The 17,207-nt window shown below is 40.7% G+C and overlaps 1 pseudogene; it reads right to left on the bottom strand.

Annotated features, from left to right (window-relative positions):
• The window catches only part of LOC138930893 (uncharacterized), a 41,305-nt pseudogene extending 29,850 nt beyond the window's left edge, over positions 1 to 11,455 (bottom strand).
• Between the last annotated feature and the right edge of the window lie 5,752 nt (positions 11,456 to 17,207).

The following is a 17,207-nucleotide window of genomic DNA, read 5'->3' as shown; positions in this document are numbered from 1 at the left end:
GGGATCGAACCCAGATCTCCTCCATTGCAGGCAAATTCTTTACCTTCTGAGATATCAGGAAGGCCAAAGCATCCCCTCCTCCAAAATAGGCTCTCACATACTCAAAAATAGCCAGTATACAAATATCTTATGTTGAGTTCCTAATATTTGCAGAGTACTTTGTTCTCATTGCTGTTCTAGATACACATTTTGATCAGTGAGGGGTGACAGAAGGCGGAGGTGGTGCTGCAGGCATCTGGTATAAGCTTGGAAGCTGAACGCCACACAGAGAGAAAGACACTCCATCTAAGAGGGCAAGCCAGGCATCATTCTGCAGCCTGTAACACTGGGTTGGGGAGCGAGCCAGCAGGAGTCTTCTCTAGGGCTGGCGGGGTCCAGGTACCCTGGAGGCTCACTGTTCGCGGAGGTCATGGGCAGCTGCGGCAGCAGTGGCCCCTGGGCTCAGCACACACCATTCAGGACCTTGTGGGCAAACTCAGGCAGGACGAAGGCTGCCCGGTGCACATCAGAATTGTAGTATTTCAGTTGCATCTGTTCCACCTGCTTCTGTGTCAGCTGCCTCGGGGGCTCCAAGAAGTTTGTGCTTGGATATTTGCCGCACAGCATGAAGCCAATTTAGGATCCCCTGGAGAAGTGCATAGCAACCTAGTATTCTTGCCTGGAGAATTCCATGGACCGAGGAACCTGGCAGGGTACATTTCATGGGGTCGCAAAGAGTTGGACACGACTGAAACTAATCAGCTCGCACGGAGGAAGGCACATGAAGCCGATTTGGCTGCTGGGGTAGGTGGGGGTGGGGCACAAAGCATAGCCCATGCCCAGAAAGAGTGATTTGCAGAACTCCCAGCATGTTCTTGATGAGGTCCAGGTTCAGCCACTAACACTCACCCTGGCAGCAAAGGGCACCATCCTTTTTCAGGGATGAGCCGGTAATAGGACTTCTTCATGAGCTGGTAACAGGAATTCTTGAAGAGGTTCTCAGCAGGGCCCAGAGGGTCTGAGGAGTCAGTGATAATGATATCAAAAGCAACCTGGCTATGCTTCATGGAGCTCAAAACCATCACCCATGGATAGGGTGAGCTTTGAACTGGAGTAGCGAAGGGTCATGGGCTTCCCTGGTAGCTCAGCAGGTAAAGAATCCATCTGCAGTGCAGGAGACCCCAGTTTGATCCCTAGGTTGGGAAGATCGCCTGGAGAAGGGACAGGCTACCCACTCCAGTATTCTTGCTGGGAGAATCCCATGGACAGAGGAGCCTGGTGGGCTACATAACATAGGGTCACAAAGAGTCAGACACGACTGAGAGTCTAAGCACAGTACAGCACATCCCAAGGCCATGCCCAGCAGGAACTGCGTAAGAGACTTGAATGACATGGCCCTACTCTCCCACTGGACCACTGACTCCTCGGAGGAGTGCTGCACCACTTCCCGCTGGACACCCCCATCCTCACCCCTGAGGATCAGGACCTCGCCTGGATTGGCATGGCTGCACAGGGGCAAGTTGCCTTTCATCACCTGGTAGGAGAACTTATTCCTCTCAGGTACTGGATGACAGATGACGCCATCCAACGTCATCACAGAGCACGTTGCCATAGCTCTTACTGAGGAATACAAGACTATCCTGGTACCACGAGCGCTGATGATGTAGCAGCTGCTCCACCTGCAGTCACAGGACCTGGCCGGGCTATAGGCTGCAAGTCTCCTGAATTAGCCTTCAGGGAGGGCGGCAGGGCAGTCGGAGGTGGGACTCTATGGCTGGCGAGGAGGTGGGGGAAGGGGATATCAGGATTCCAGCTCCACCTGCGCCTCGCTCCTTCCCCACTAGCATCCTAACACTGCCCACATCCTAACAGCTCCTGCACCGTCATCCCAGGGGTGGGGCGGGACTGCTGGTCAAGGGAGAAATCCAAAATCTCTTTGCAGACTAGTTTGGTATTTTTCTTTCTCCTAAATGTTTATTCTAGATGTTTTTTCGCCTAGACGTCAATCCTAAAGGAAATCAGTCCTGAATGTTCATTGGAAGGACTGATGCTGAAGCTGAAACTCCAATACTTTGGCCACCTGATGGGAAGAACTGACTCCTTGGGAAAGACCCTGATGCTGGGAAAGATTGAAGGCAGGAGAAGAGGGGGACAACAGAGGATAAGATGGTTGGATGCCATCACCGACTCGATGGACATGAGTCTGAGCAAGCCCTGGGAGTTGGTGATGGACAGGGAAGCCTGGTGTGCTGCAGTCCATGGCGTCGCAGAGTCGAACATGACTGAGCAACTGAACTGAACTGAACAGAGACGTTTATTATCATTCACATTCTCCCCCACCGTCTCCAGATCACTGTTTTCACTTCTGTATGACATAATCCCATCCTAACACTTCTGGAAATATCCACTAGAGAGCGCAAGAGGTGCTGTGTCCACCTATCCAGCAAACACTTTTAATAAAAAATTGTGAAAATGGTATTTCATTACCAGAAAATATACCTGTCCTGAAGAGTTCTGACAAAACATGGTCTACCTGAGGAAGAAACGGCAACCCACTCCAGTATTCTTGCCTGCAGAATCTGGTGAGCAGTATGAAAAGGAAAACAATATGACACCTAAAGATGATTCCCTCCCCCCACCCTCCCACACCAGGTCAAAAGGTGTCCAATATGCTACTGGGGAAGAGCAGAGGGCAATTACTAATAGCTCCAGAAAGAATGAAGTGGATAGGCCACGTTGCTCAGTTGTGGATGTATCTGGTGGTGAAAGTAAAGTCTGATGCTGTAAAGAACAATACTGCGTAGGAACCTGGAATGTGATGTCCATGCTGCTAAGTCGCTTCAGTCGTGTCCAACTCTGTGTGACTCCATAGACGGCAGCCCACCAGGCTCCCCTGTCCCTGGGATTCTCCAAACAAGAACACTGGAGTGGGTTGCCATTTCCTTCTCCAATGCATGAAAGTGAAAATTGAAAGTGAAGTCACTCAGTCATGCCCGACTCTTTCCTCTGTCCATGGAATTTTCCAGGTTGCCATGTAAATTTGATGTGGTCAAGCAGGAGAGGGCAAGAGTGAATATTAACATTTTAGGAATCAGTGAACTAAAATGTATGGGAATGGGCAAATTTAATTCAGATGACCATTGTATCTACTACTGTGGGCAAGAATCCCTTAGAGTAAATGCAGTAGCCCTCATAGTCAACAAAAGAGACCAAAATACATTACTTGGGTTCAGCCTCAAAAATGACAGAATGATCTCGGTTCTTTCCAAGGCAAGCCATTCAACATCACAGTAATCCAAGTCTATGCCAAAACTACTGAAACTGAGGAAGCTGAAATTGACTGGTTTTATGAAGACCTACTATACCTTCTGGTGTGCATGCTTAGTCACTCAGTTGTATCCAACTCTGTGTGACCCCATGGACTGTAGCCTGCCAGGCTCCTCGGTCCCTGATTCTCCAGACAAGAATACTTGAGTGGTTGCCATTTCCCCCTCCAGATGATCTTCCCGATTCAGGGATTGAATGAGTATCTCTTCCATCTGAACCACTGAACCACCTGGGAAGCCCACAGTGTCTTCTAGAACTAACACACACACACAAAAAAAAAAGATGTCCTTTTCATTATAGGGGATTGGAAGGCAGAAATAGAAAGTCAAGAGATACACGGAATAACAGACAAGTTTGGCTTTGGAGTACAAAATGAAGCAGGGGAAAGGCTAACAGAATTTTGTCAAGAGAACAGGCTGATCATAGCAAATATCCTTTTTGAACAACCCAAGAGACAGCTGTACACATGGATATCACCAGACAGTTAATACTGAAATCAGATTGATTATGTTCTTTGCAGTCAAAGATGGAGAAGCTGTATACAATCAGAAAAGCAAGACCTGGAGCTGACTGTGGCTCAGATCTTGAGCTCCTTATTGCAAAGTTCAGGTTTAAATTGAAGAAGGTAGGGGAAAACACTAGTCCATTCAAGTATGATCTAAATCAAATCCTCATGATTATAGAGCTGCAGTGATGAATAGATTCAAGGTATTAGATCTGGTAGACAAAGTGCCCAAAGAACTATGGACAGAGTTTCATGGCACTGTACAGGAGGCAGTGACCAAAACCTTCCCAAAGAAAAAGAAATGCAAGAAGGCAAAGTGGTTGTCTGAGGAGGCTTTACAAATAGCTGAGGAATTAAAAAAAAAAAAAGGCAAAAGGCAAGGGAGAAAGGGAAAGATATCCCCAACTGAATGCAAAGTTCCAGAGAATAGCAAAGAGAGACAGGAAGGTCTTTTTAAAAGAACAATGCAAAGAAATAGAGGAAAACAATAAAATGAGAAAGACTAGAAATCTCTTCAAGAAAACTGAAGATATTAAATGAACATTTCATGCAAAGATGGGCATGATAAAGGACAGAAATGGTAAGGACCTACAGAAGCAGAAGATATTAAGAAGAGGTGGCAAAAATACACAGAAGAACTGTACAAAAAAGATCTTAATGACCCAGATAACCATGATGGTGTGATCACTCACCTAGAGCCACACATCCTAGAATGTGAAGTCAAGTGGGCCTTAAGAAGCATCACTGCAAACAAAGCTAGTGGAGGCAATGGAATTCCAGCTGAGCTATTTAAAATCCTAAAAGATGATGGTGTTAAAGTGCTGCACTCAATATGCCAGCAAATTTGGAAATGTCAGCAGTGGCCATAGGACTGGAAAAGGCCAGTTTTCATTTCAATCCCTGCTGCTGCTGCTGCTGCTGCTGTTAAGTCGCTTCAGTCGTGTCCAACTCTGTGCAACCCCATAGATGGCAGCCCATCAGGCTCCACCATTCCTGGGATTCTCCAGGCAAGAACACTGGAGTGGGTTGCCATTTCCTTCTCCAATGCATGAAAGTGAAGTCGCTCAGTCGTGTCTGACTCTTAGCGACCCCATGGACTGCAGCCTACCAGGCTCCTCCATCCATGGGATTTTCCAGGCAAGAATACTGGAGCAGGGTGCAATTGCCTTCTCCACATTCCAGTCCTAAAGAAGGGCAATTCCAAAGATCGAACTACTTTACAATTGTGCTCATTTCACACACTAGCAAGGTGATGCTCAAGATCCTTCATGCTAGGCTTCAGCAGTACATGAACCAAGAACTTCCAGATATACAAACTGGATTTAGAAAAGGCAGAAGAACCAGAGATCAAATTGCAAACATTCACTGGATCTTGGAAAAAGCAAGAGAATTCCAGAAAAGCATCCACTTCTGCTTCATTGACTATACTAAACCCTTTGACCATGTGGATCACAACGAACTGGAAAATTCTTAAAGAGGCAGGAATACCAGACCCTTAACTGTCTCTTGAGAAACCTGTCTGCAGATCAAGAAGCAACAGTTAGAAATGGACATGGAACAATAGACTGGTTCAAAACTGGGAAAGGAATACAACAAGGCTGTATGTTGTAAAGAACCCTGCTTATTTAACTTCTATGCAAAGTACATCATGCAAAATGCCAGGCTGGATGAATCCTAAGCTGGAATCAAGATTGCTGCAAGAAATATCAACAACATCAGGTATGCCGAAGATTCCACTCTAATGGCAGAAAGTGAAGAGGGACTAAAATCCTTCTTGATGAGGGTGAAAGAGGAGAATGAAAAAGCTGGCTTAAAACTCAGCATTCAGAAAACCAAGATCATGGCATCCAGTCCCATTATTTCATGGCAAATAGAAGGGGAAAAAATAGAAGTACTGACAGATTTTATTTTCATGGGCTCCAAAATCACTGCAGACAGTGACTGCAGCCATGAAGTTAAAAGACGCTTGCTCCTTGGAAGGAAAGCTATGATAAATCAAGACAGCAGTGACGTCACTTTGATGTCAAAGGTCCGTACAGTCAAAACTATAGTTTTTCCAGTAGTCATGTACAGATGTGAGAGTTGGACCATAAAGAAGGCTGAGACCTGAAGAACTGAGGCTTTCAAATTGTGGTGTTGGAGAAGACTCTTGAGAGTCCCTTGGACAGCAAGGAGATCAAACAAGTCAATCCTAAAGGAAATCAACCCTGAATATTCATTGGAAGGACTGATCCTGATGCTGAAGCTGCAATACTTTGTTCAGCTGATGCGAAGAGACCCTGATGCTGAGAAAGATTGTAGCCAAAAGGATAAGGGAGTGGCAGGGAATGAAATGGTTAGATGGCATCACCAACTCAATGGACATGAATTTGAGTGAACTCTGGGAGACAGTGGAGGACAGAGAAGCCTAGTGTGCTGCAATCCATAAGGTTTCAAGAGGCAGACACAACTTAACGACTGAACAACAACAACAACAGAATAACATTACAGCCTTAACTATGAGATGAAAAGCCTTATGAACTTCCGTTCACCACTGCGTATCTTGACCAACTCATAGTCAGTGTTGTGAAGACCAAGACAATGTCATGAAGACCAAAATGAAGACCATTTTGACCTGGACAGAGTACATTGCCAAGGATGCAGGACTCCCTGTGCTAAAACTGGGAATGTAGTTGCAAACCAGTGGGTTTGATCAAGTGAAGACCAACTGAATGTAGTGGATAGTGCTACTGTCAAAAAAAAAAAAAAAAAGAAAGAAAATTAAAAAAAAAAAGAAAACCAAAGCATCTTACCTCCTTTCTGCTGGAATATACCTTTCTCATTAAACTCTAAATCATTAATGATTTCTTCTCTTACTACATAATATTGCTTCCTACCTGGTGCTACTATCTCCTCAAAGCCAAAATTTTGTGAACTCTAGTTTTTTTTTTTTGTTATTGTTGTTGCTGTTTTGACCAAAAGCTACTAATTTCTTTTTGAATGGTCATCTTCAAGACTTTCTCTAAACTATTTTATTTAATGATTCTTTTACAATGTAAGTCAATAGATAGGTATTCCATGATAACTTCTGGTATCATGGTACCATAATTCCATTTCTTCTTCTTCATCTCAACAATGAAAGTAGCTGGAATTTTGCTGACTGTCTCATGACAGTTGCGTACCAATTACATTTATCTTGCTGTGACAACAATCAATATTGTTGCCCTTTCTTGATTAGAAAATGGAGGCTAAATGGAATCAGTGTCTGTTATAGGGTTTAGCGGGCTTACTTTGTGGATGGGTTGATAAAGAATTCGCCTGCAATACACGCCTGTAAAGAAAAAGACCCACGTTTGATCCCTAGGTTGGGAAGATCCCCTGGATAAGGAAATGGCAACCCATTCCAGTATTCTTGCCTGGAGAATCCCATGGACAGAGGATCCTGGCAGGATACAGTATATGGGGTCACAGAGTCAGACATGACTTAGCAACCAAACCAAACCATAGGTTGTAGACCTAGTCACAGGATAAGCCGACTGCCTATCATGGCCTTGGCTTTCCGTATTAATAATGACACTCCATTTCTAGCCTATCTGTCAAATATACCTAACATCTATAAGCACATAAGAAATGTGACCTAGAGTTTGTAGATTAAAAGATCTACTGGAGAGAGATGTTATGGGGAGGGAGGTGGGAGGGGGGTTCATGTTTGGGAACACATGTACACCCGTGGTGCATTCATGTCAGTGTATGGCAAAACCAATACAGTATTGTAAAGTAAAATAAAGTAAAAATAAAAATTAAAACAATAAAAAATAAAAATAAATTTAAAAATAAATAAAAGATCTACTGGAAAGCATTTTCTCAGCCCTGTCTTGTGCATAGCTTTGATAGTTTCATGGTTGACCTTTCTAATTACTCTCATGAGACCATAAAATCCCACTCTCTGACCGAATGCTATTGAGTTGCTTGCCTTTATTTTTACCTTGGATGTGCCATTTGTGTTTTAAATGTTCATGGTAAGCATTACTCAGAATGTATATTCTCATAATATTAAAAAAAAAAAAAAAACATTGTCAGGGCCTGAAAAATGAAGTGGGGAGAAACAGCAGTCCTGAATTTTTTTACTCAAAGCACCCATGATCATAGATTGAATTTCAGACCACCAAACCAAATAATTTTTCTTCAAAATTGAAGTTAAAATCCTCTTTATTTTTTCCTCTGTTTTCCATTCAAGGAAAAAAATATGTGCTAGCAATCTATAATTCACTTTATTGGAAGAAATTTCTTGGGAATTATATTCTAGAAATGACTAGTCAGGCAATTCTAGAATCTATAATAAAGTAATTTCAAAGGACTTTTCCAAATAAAGCCTTCTCACTTTGAAGAATGGCATTGCTTTAGTCCAATTCATACAATGAAAAGAAAATAAAAGCCATAGGAATACATGCAAGCTTTGATACAAACTAATGGCATGGAATCAAGACACAAACTTGAACAGTTTATTGGGCAAAATGTCTGCAAAGTTAAAATATTCACAGAGGCAGTAGCTTCAAATATGAAGAAAAATATCAGAACAAAAATCACTGAAAGACAGACTTATAGTTCAGCTTTACTGCCTACAGGGCAGTTTTTATTTGAATTCAGTTCATCCTAGAAGATTCCAAACTGCGAGTTCACTGAACCCTAACTTACAAAGAGAACTGACAGGCAGTCAGGTACATTTCACTCCAGTCAGTTAGAACTGATGTTACCTTCATGGATTTATGCTACTCCTGGGGATGTGTATATCTGTCTATCTGTACAGCTCACCCCAACTGTAAGGAAATGAGTATAAACAATATAGATGTCCAAACTACAGGTAAAATGCATGAGTTATTAACACCTTTAACTCCTCAGTTTTATTTCTCATAAGTGTCTGGCTTAGATTTACACAACAGAACTATCCAATGGTTGTTGTAAGAAACATACATGTTCCTAACAATTCTCATAAGGTGCCTTCTTATTTAACATTGTTGCCTTAAGATTTACAAACTATATGTTGCTCAAACCAGAGTCCTATTAAACTGTAACTTTAAAAGTACAACAAAACACGCCCAATCTCGCATGGCTGATTGGCAAGATGAAAGGTCTTGTAGGGGCAGGAATTTTTTTCCATTTTGTGTGAAAGTCCTATACATGCGCAGAGTGCAGCTGCCAATGTTTCTGAATCACCATTGTCCCACTGATCCTACCTATATGTAAGTTATCCACAATAATCTTCAGAATTGTAATGTAAAGAAAGAAAATATGGTATGGCTTGTAGGTACATGGGAGAAAATTCTATCACATTTCTGCAATGTATATTGCATACAAGAACAGTATGTTATTATATCTCAGACTCATTAATTAGAGTTTAGAAAAACTCATCAGTTTTTACCTGTGTGCTATGCTTAGTTGCTCAGTTGTGTCCAACTCTGCAACCCCATGCACTATAGCCCGCCAGGCTCCTCTGTCCATGGGGATTCTCCAGGCAATAATACTGGAATGAGTTGCCATGCCCTCCTCCAGGGGAGCTTTCCAACTCAAGGATCAAACCCAGATTTCACGTATGTCTTTCTTCTATATTTAGTGTGTGACTGATGGTGCAAACTTTGAACTCAGTAAAATAGTTTATCAGTTATACTCATTATTTTATTCCCTACTATATATAGTATTTTTTTTTAAGCTGCTGTTGTTGTTCAGTCGCTAAGTCATGTCCCAATCTTTGTCACCCTATGAACTGCAGTATGCCAGGCTTCACTCTCTCCTGGAGTTTGCTCAAACTCATGTCCATTGATTCAGTGGTGCCATTCAACCATCTCATGGCATTAACAGTATGAGAACCCCATGAACAGTATGAAAAGGCAAAAAAGCTATTGCTTTTTTCCTGTATCTATCAAAAAAATGTTGATTATATTTAGGCTTTTAATATTTCATATCTGCTTGCTACAATTGTATCTTAGCCTGTATTGTTGCTTCATTTCTATTTCATTCGATTATATTTTGTTCATAGCTACTAGAAGATGATTGTATACATTAGATAATGTGATCTCATCAACTTTCCCTTTGATAGCATATGTCTGTAAATGTGATTTAATTACTTTTTCATATGATACATTAGGTCAATTGTCTGACAAGACCACACAATATTCCCAGCTAAATATATGTATTTTATGTATTTGTTTTAAATTGGAAGATCATTGCTTACAATGTTGTATCGGTTTCTGCTGTACAGTAACATGTATCTATATCCTCTCCCTCAGGGCTTCCCTGGTGACTCAGCGGTAAAGAATCCACCTGCAATGCAGAAGCCTCAGGAGGCTCGGGTTTGATCTCTGGGTCAGGAAGATCCCATGGAGGAGGGCACTCTAGTGCTCTTACCTGGAGAATTCCATGGACAGAGGAGTCTGAGAGGCTATAGTCTATGGGGTTGCAAACGGTCTGACACAACTGAAGCAATTTAGTGTGTACACACGCACGCATTCTCTCCCTCTTAAGCCTCCCTTCCACCTCCCTGTACCACCCCTCTAGGTTGTCACAGAGCACCAAATTGAGTTCCCTGTGCTATACAAATGTATCCCAGTATTCTTACCTAAATATATTTTAATTACATTTTAATTCACACTTAAAATATACATATAGTATAATTAAACATAGAGTATGATTTGGAGTATACTGCTATGAGTTTTGAAAATGCATGCAGATATGTAGCCATCACCATAATCAAGATACAGAACCGTTCCAGCACTCTCCAAAACTACATTACGATGATCTTTGAAGTCAGTTTCTCCCTCCAACCACTGATCTGTATGCTATTTCTATAACATTGCCTTTTCCAAAATAACACACATGCCATCATATAATATAAAATCTTCTCAGTCTGGCTGCTTTCATTTTGCATAATGAAACACATACATAATGTGTGTGTGTTATTTGCTATATTAGTAATTTTCCTTTACTTTAGCTGAGTAATATTGCAGTTTATCCAGTGACCAGTTGAAGGACAAGGACGTTGAGTTGTTTCCAGTTGTCGATTATATAAAGCTGTTGAAATGTGCGTACACATTTAGAGGTAAATATAAGTTCACATCCTTTGTGTGTGTGTGTGTGTGAACTCAGTTGTGTCTGACTCTTTGCAACCCCATGGACTATAGCCCACCAGGCTCCTCTGTTCATGGAATTCTCCAGGCAAGAGCACTAGAGTGCCCTGTTCCAGGGGATCTTCCTGAGCCAGAGATCTAACCTGCGTCTCCTGCATTGCAGGCGGATTCTTTATCACTGCTCCACCTGGGATGGCATTACATCCTTTAGGTAAATACAATTACTGTCACATTTGGTAAGTGCATGATCAACGTCATAAGAAACTGTCCAGCAGTTTTCCAAAGTGTCTGTACCAGTGTGCACTCCAGCCAGTAGTATAGAAGGGTTCCAACTGCTCTGTATCCTCTCTAGTACTTGATATGGTCTGCTTCTGTTTTTAATGTTAACCATCATGATAGATGCGTTAGGGAACCATTGACCAGGCATGATAATAACTGCTTGCTTGAGTTTGCTCACAACAGTAAGTCCCGATAAGGAACACGGAACTGACAAGCTACCATCAGCCAGAAGAATGCAGAAGAAGCCAAAGGAGGAAAGAGACATCAGCCATTAACAACGTGTCCTGTGGGTCTCCCAGAAACCCTCATGCTAGAATCCAACTTGGCTGAGAGATGCATATGCCAACAGGAAAGACCCTGAGTCACACCAAATAGGGGCACAAGCATACTATCCAGAGATAACCCAGAAACTAACCCCATTACCCTAAAACTCAAGAGACCTCCTGGATTCCTTTACCCTGATGCTCTCCACCCGGGTGCCGTTTCCCAATAAAATCTTGCTTTGTCAGTACATATGTCTCCTTGGAAATTCATTTTTGAGTGTTAGACAAGAGCCTACTCTCACCTGGAAGGGAGCCCCCTCTGATAACAGATATAGTAGTATCTCACTGTAGATTTTAAAATCGCTTATTTGAGATATAATTGATATAAAATAAACCAAGTACCACAAAATAAAAAAGTACAACAAAACATAACTTTTTTGTTTATAAGCCAATGAGTACCATTTGTATGGACAGTGCTTAGTAAACTGAGTAAGATAAATAGGTGTTTAAAGGTCTACCTTTACTCCTCTGGTGTACTTTATGATCAGTTTAGGAGGGAACGCTATCACAATCACTTGTAAAATATTGCCATCTCGTCATTAAAGGCATCAGGTGCTAACTTCCCCAGAAAAATGGCCTTATTAAAATAGACTGATGAGCTATATTGTATCATGAACCTGAAATGGCCCATTCTACATTTAACATATCGAAAAATATCATAGAGCTGAAAGGATACTCAAATGAAATAAATACTTACTTTCCATTTGATTATTATAGCAATCTATCACTTTGAAATCATAATGCAGTGTTTCCTATCAAAACAAGGTTTCTGCTGTACTTCAAAGATTACAGGTGAGACGGTAAAATATCCTTCATGTTTCACATATATTCCTATCATCTACTAGGAACATCTATTTTTATAGGTTTACTTATATTTTCAGGGTAGAAGAAAGTAAAGTTATATTATTAAAGTTGTAAGATTGAAAGAAAAGATTTGATGATTTTAGCATAGTATTGAGAACTATTTATTGGTTCTTTAAAAAATATTTTTATATGTCTTCAACTGTTAATAAGGCATACTGAACTATTTATGAATGAAATATGATGAATTTGCTTTAATATGAAGTGAAGTGAAGTGAAGTTGCTCAGTCATGTCCAACTCTTTGTGACCCCATGGACTGTAAACCGCCAGGCTCCTCTGTCCATGGGATTCTCCAGGCAAGAATACTGGAGTGGGTTGCCATTTCCTTCTCCTCTACATTCCAGGCTAAAAAAAAAAAAAATGGGTGGGATAAATGAAACAAGACTGGAAATATGTTAATCATTGTGTAAATTGGGTGATCAATTCTAAAGGAAATCAACCCTGAATATTCATCAGAAAGACTGATGTTGAGGCTGAAGCTCCAATACTTTGGTCACCTGATGCCAAGAGCCAACTCATTAGAAAAGACCTTGATGCTGGGAAAGATTGAAGGCAGGAGGAGAAGGGGATGAGAGAGGATGAGATGGTTGGATGGCATCACCGAGTCAATGGACATGAGTTTGAGCAAACTCAGGGAGATAGTGAAGGACAGGGAATCTTGGCATGCTGCAGTCCATGGGCCTGCAAAGAGTCAGACACAACTAAGCGACTGAACAACAACAAGAAGTCATTGTGTAAACTGGGTGACAGTTACATGGAATTGAGTATATTATTCTACTTTTGTGTGTACGTGAAAATTTCTGAAATAAAATTTTAAAAATTGTTCTTATCATAATTCACCTTATCTTCATGAGAGTTTAGGAAATGTGGTTCAGTGATGTACATGAACTTTATGTAAAACACCAGTTTTACACCAATTTCTAAATCCAAGCATGAAAAAAATGACCTTTAAGTGACATTCTACCACAAATACAGAACTGTGCCTAATTAGTGTAAAATCAGCAAGAATATGTGAGAGTGATTCTTGAAGTGATTTAACCAATGCTTTTATGTCTCAAAAAATAGTGGGAGAATCAAAGGATCAAATTTAGGCACAGGTTCACTGATACAAATCAATCACCTATTTAGTTAGAAACATACTAGAGGCTATAAAACGTACAATATAATAGACAAGACATTGCCCCACTTGTCAAAAATTTTCATATCAGCCGGGCAGACAACATTAGCACACACCAAACAGCAGAGAGTTGAAAGCTGAACTGCAGGGTCCAAGTACAAATTATAAAGGAAATTATCAAAAGGAGAGCTTTGTGAAGGTCCCGCATAAGAGATCAGAATTGAAATTGTCATTTTAAAATGGATAATGTTTGGGAAGCCAGGAAAAAATATTATGTTGCATGTAGAGAGTTTAACACAAGCAAACACATTTTTTAAAAAAAGAGTCACCATGGTATATAGATATTAAAGAAAACATGAAACCCAGAGCAAGGAACAGATGTGAAGGAATAATAACAATGACAACAGAAATAATAATAATAATAACAGACTCTGTGCAAGGCATTATTCTAAGTGTTTTACATATATTTATCCCTATGCATATATATTATTAATAATAGCCCAATTTTTCAAATGAAGAAACTGAGGCACAAAGAGATTAAGTAATGTGCCCGAGGTCATAGAGTTTATATTGTAACAGAGCAAGGTTTGGAACCCATTCTAGTTTCAGGATACATGTGTTGACTCCCATGCCACACTGCCCAGTGGGAAATAGGACTAGATAGTTTGGGAGCAGATAATGATACCAACAATATAGGTTGGGCTTCCCAGGTGGCACTAGTGGTAAAGAAGCCATCTGCCAATGCAGGAGACATAAGAGACTCGGGTTTGATCCCTGGATAAGAAAGATTCCCTGGAGGAGGGCATGGCAAGCCACTCCAGTAATCTTGCCTGGAGAATCCCATGGACAGAGGAGCCTGGCGGGCTACAGTCCACAGAGTCACAAATAGTTGGACACAACTGAGGCGACTTAGCACACACGCAATGTTGACTTCTCTTCCATCCTCACTTCAAATAGCCACTACTTTTACAGACTCTCCAAAACTGTTCGGCCTAGAAGCTGAAAGCTAATTTTGCTCTCTCAAGTCAAAGAATCAGAAAACTGTGACACTAAGTTTAAGGAACTTGGCTGAAAGCAAATAATTTTGTGTTGGATCCAAGAACTAAAAATCCAAAGACTCTTGGTCTGAACACCAGACTTCACATACAAATGTACACTTCTTCTCTCAGAACTATAATTCCATAGGCTGAAACTGGAAGTAAGTGTAACTGGATCCCAACCATCTGTCTCACATCTAATGACACAGTTCAATAAGTATGACACGATAATTTACAGCCTGTTGTGGGTTTTTTTGCATGTCAAACAAATAAAAACAAATAGGGCAAACATTTCTCATAATTTTTTTCATTATTATTCAGCTTGAGATACAAACACCACCATTTAATTACCACTTGGGATAGATCCTGGGACCCAGAATAAAGGTATAGAATCTAAGATTATGATTATTAACAGTCTCCTCTCCTCATACTTTTCCTGTTACCTCTGACCTTGTCACCTGATGCATTCTCATACCTGTTGACTGAATTGACTATTTTCATTCCTTTATTATCTTTCAGAAATATTACGTTATCTTCCCAAATCTCTGCCCCCCCCCCCAGAGGCAGAGACTCCTTAAGTCCAGAATTAACTCTTGTGGAATGGAAGGCTTTTGCATTGTCATATAGGAACGACTTTCCTGAACCCAGGTCACCAAGCTTCTCGGTTGGCCAGAGACTTTCCTGGTTTGGGCGCTGGAAGTCCAGCATTCAAGAAAAAGCCCTCAGTTCCAAGCAAGCCAGGACAGCTGGTCACCCTAGTGCCTGGCACACCATCTAAAAATGTTGGAGAAAAACAGGTGTGCCTATCTCAATCAAGCTATTTGTGTATCTACACATTGTTTAATGAAACAAACTGAACATGTGCAGGTGAGAAAAAAAAATAGACTAAAAAGTGAAATGCTTCCTCAGCCTTCTGGAGAGACACGTGATCCAAGCATGAGAACTCCTGCCACTTGGAAGAGAAGTGAGCCTTTGCCTTAAACCTGATATGATCTGTTGATAATCAGCTACAAAAAGGGTAAAAACACTTCCTAGTAACTTCTCAAGTTGCAGTAACACTAGCTATCATGCCATGCTGGGGAAGTTAGATATCAATTTACCTGAGAATTGAATTAGCTCTTAATTAAAACCAACTAATTTGTTAATTGTTAACAAATTAACAATTTGTTTGTTAATTGTTAACTAATTGTTGTGTTCGTCCAACACAGAATTTCTGTATTGTAGTACACTGGCCCTGACCCAGCTTTCAGAAACGGGAACAGTTTAGATATATTTTCTTTTATTGCAGTTGAAAACCCAGTATTAGTGTTCAAGCCAAATGACTCACATTTATTATTAAGGTACTCTCTGAGAAAGCCATAATTTTACTGAAAGTGAGGCAAAAAAAAAGGGGGGGGAGCTGGTATTTGAGTAAAATACCTTCCCCTCAGATCCTTACTAAGAGTGTGGGCATGATTTCTCAGCACACACTCTAATCTCAAAAATACTTGAGAAAGGATCTGCAAGTCAGAGTTCCCCTTGAGAAAACTTCAAGGGACCATCTTTCCCTCTCATAGACACTATGTTTGTGGGACAGCCAGGGATGAAATGAATTTTATGTTAAAAACATGCAAAGATATTTTGAAGACACTTCTCTTTTCTTCAAAGAGAAGTTGTTTGGAGGGCCTGATGATAAAACAGCAAATGTATTTTAAAACTGTATTTCATTTACAAAAAAAGTGAAAGGCAATTAATTATTAATTCTCTAAGAAGCCCCCCCTCCAACTTGAATAAATCTAATGAAAATTTAAATCATGCCAATCAGAACTGGATTTTACATCGGAATTAATAATTTATTTTATTTGCTCACTATAATACAGGGAAGATGACAAGAAAAGTAAGTATATTTATAAAGAAAACCAAGCAGAGGTAGTACATTTTATCATTAGAGAACTTTCCTATAAAACAAACACATTTGAGATTAAAAACTTAAATTATGTATCACACTTTTGTAAATGCAGAGCAGAAGTTAAAGACAGAAAAACTGGTTACTTTCAGCTTTATATGTCAAAATGAAAAGTTGATGTGTAATATTGTTAGGGTTTTTGTGAGAAGGCCTTAAGCTTAGCAGGCTGTGGTGATGAATAATTTTCTTAAGGATACATAGAAAATCAGCTTCTATACACTTCCTTGGCAAAATTTCACTACAGATATAATGGGAACAGCAGTTCAAAACAAAACCAAACAAACAACCAGGAAAGCTAGGAAACAGACAAGAACAGGGGTGAGGGTGGGAGGAGGGTTATTTTATTTCTGATGTCCTGTTATTTTCATATATTTAACAATGAAAGCTATTAGAAAGAGAACTGAATGTCCCTTCTTGCGCCCTGTGTGCAGAGGGCAGTATTGCTAGATAGGGCAGTATCCTCCCTGGGGCACCCTATTCTATGGCATTTCAAGGACAACCAGAATCAGGAAAAGAACTCATTGTGCTCTCAATTGCAAGACAAAGGAAGGCTGGTGCATCCAGGAGCTGCTGGGTACGGCCTGCCTTTGTTGTTTTAAGGATGTCAGATCACCGGTTTTGTTTTCATTGCATGTGTCTTAACACTAGGTTGAAAGCCAGGGATCTGGTTTTAAGTCTTCTCTCTGACATTAATTGGCTATCTAATCCTAGGCAAGCTGTTTCACCTCTCACG

This window comes from Ovis canadensis, chromosome X (assembly GCF_042477335.2).
Source record: "Ovis canadensis isolate MfBH-ARS-UI-01 breed Bighorn chromosome X, ARS-UI_OviCan_v2, whole genome shotgun sequence".
In the NCBI taxonomy this organism is placed as follows: domain Eukaryota; kingdom Metazoa; phylum Chordata; class Mammalia; order Artiodactyla; family Bovidae; genus Ovis; species Ovis canadensis.
This window is presented reverse-complemented; position numbering and strand designations above follow the sequence as displayed.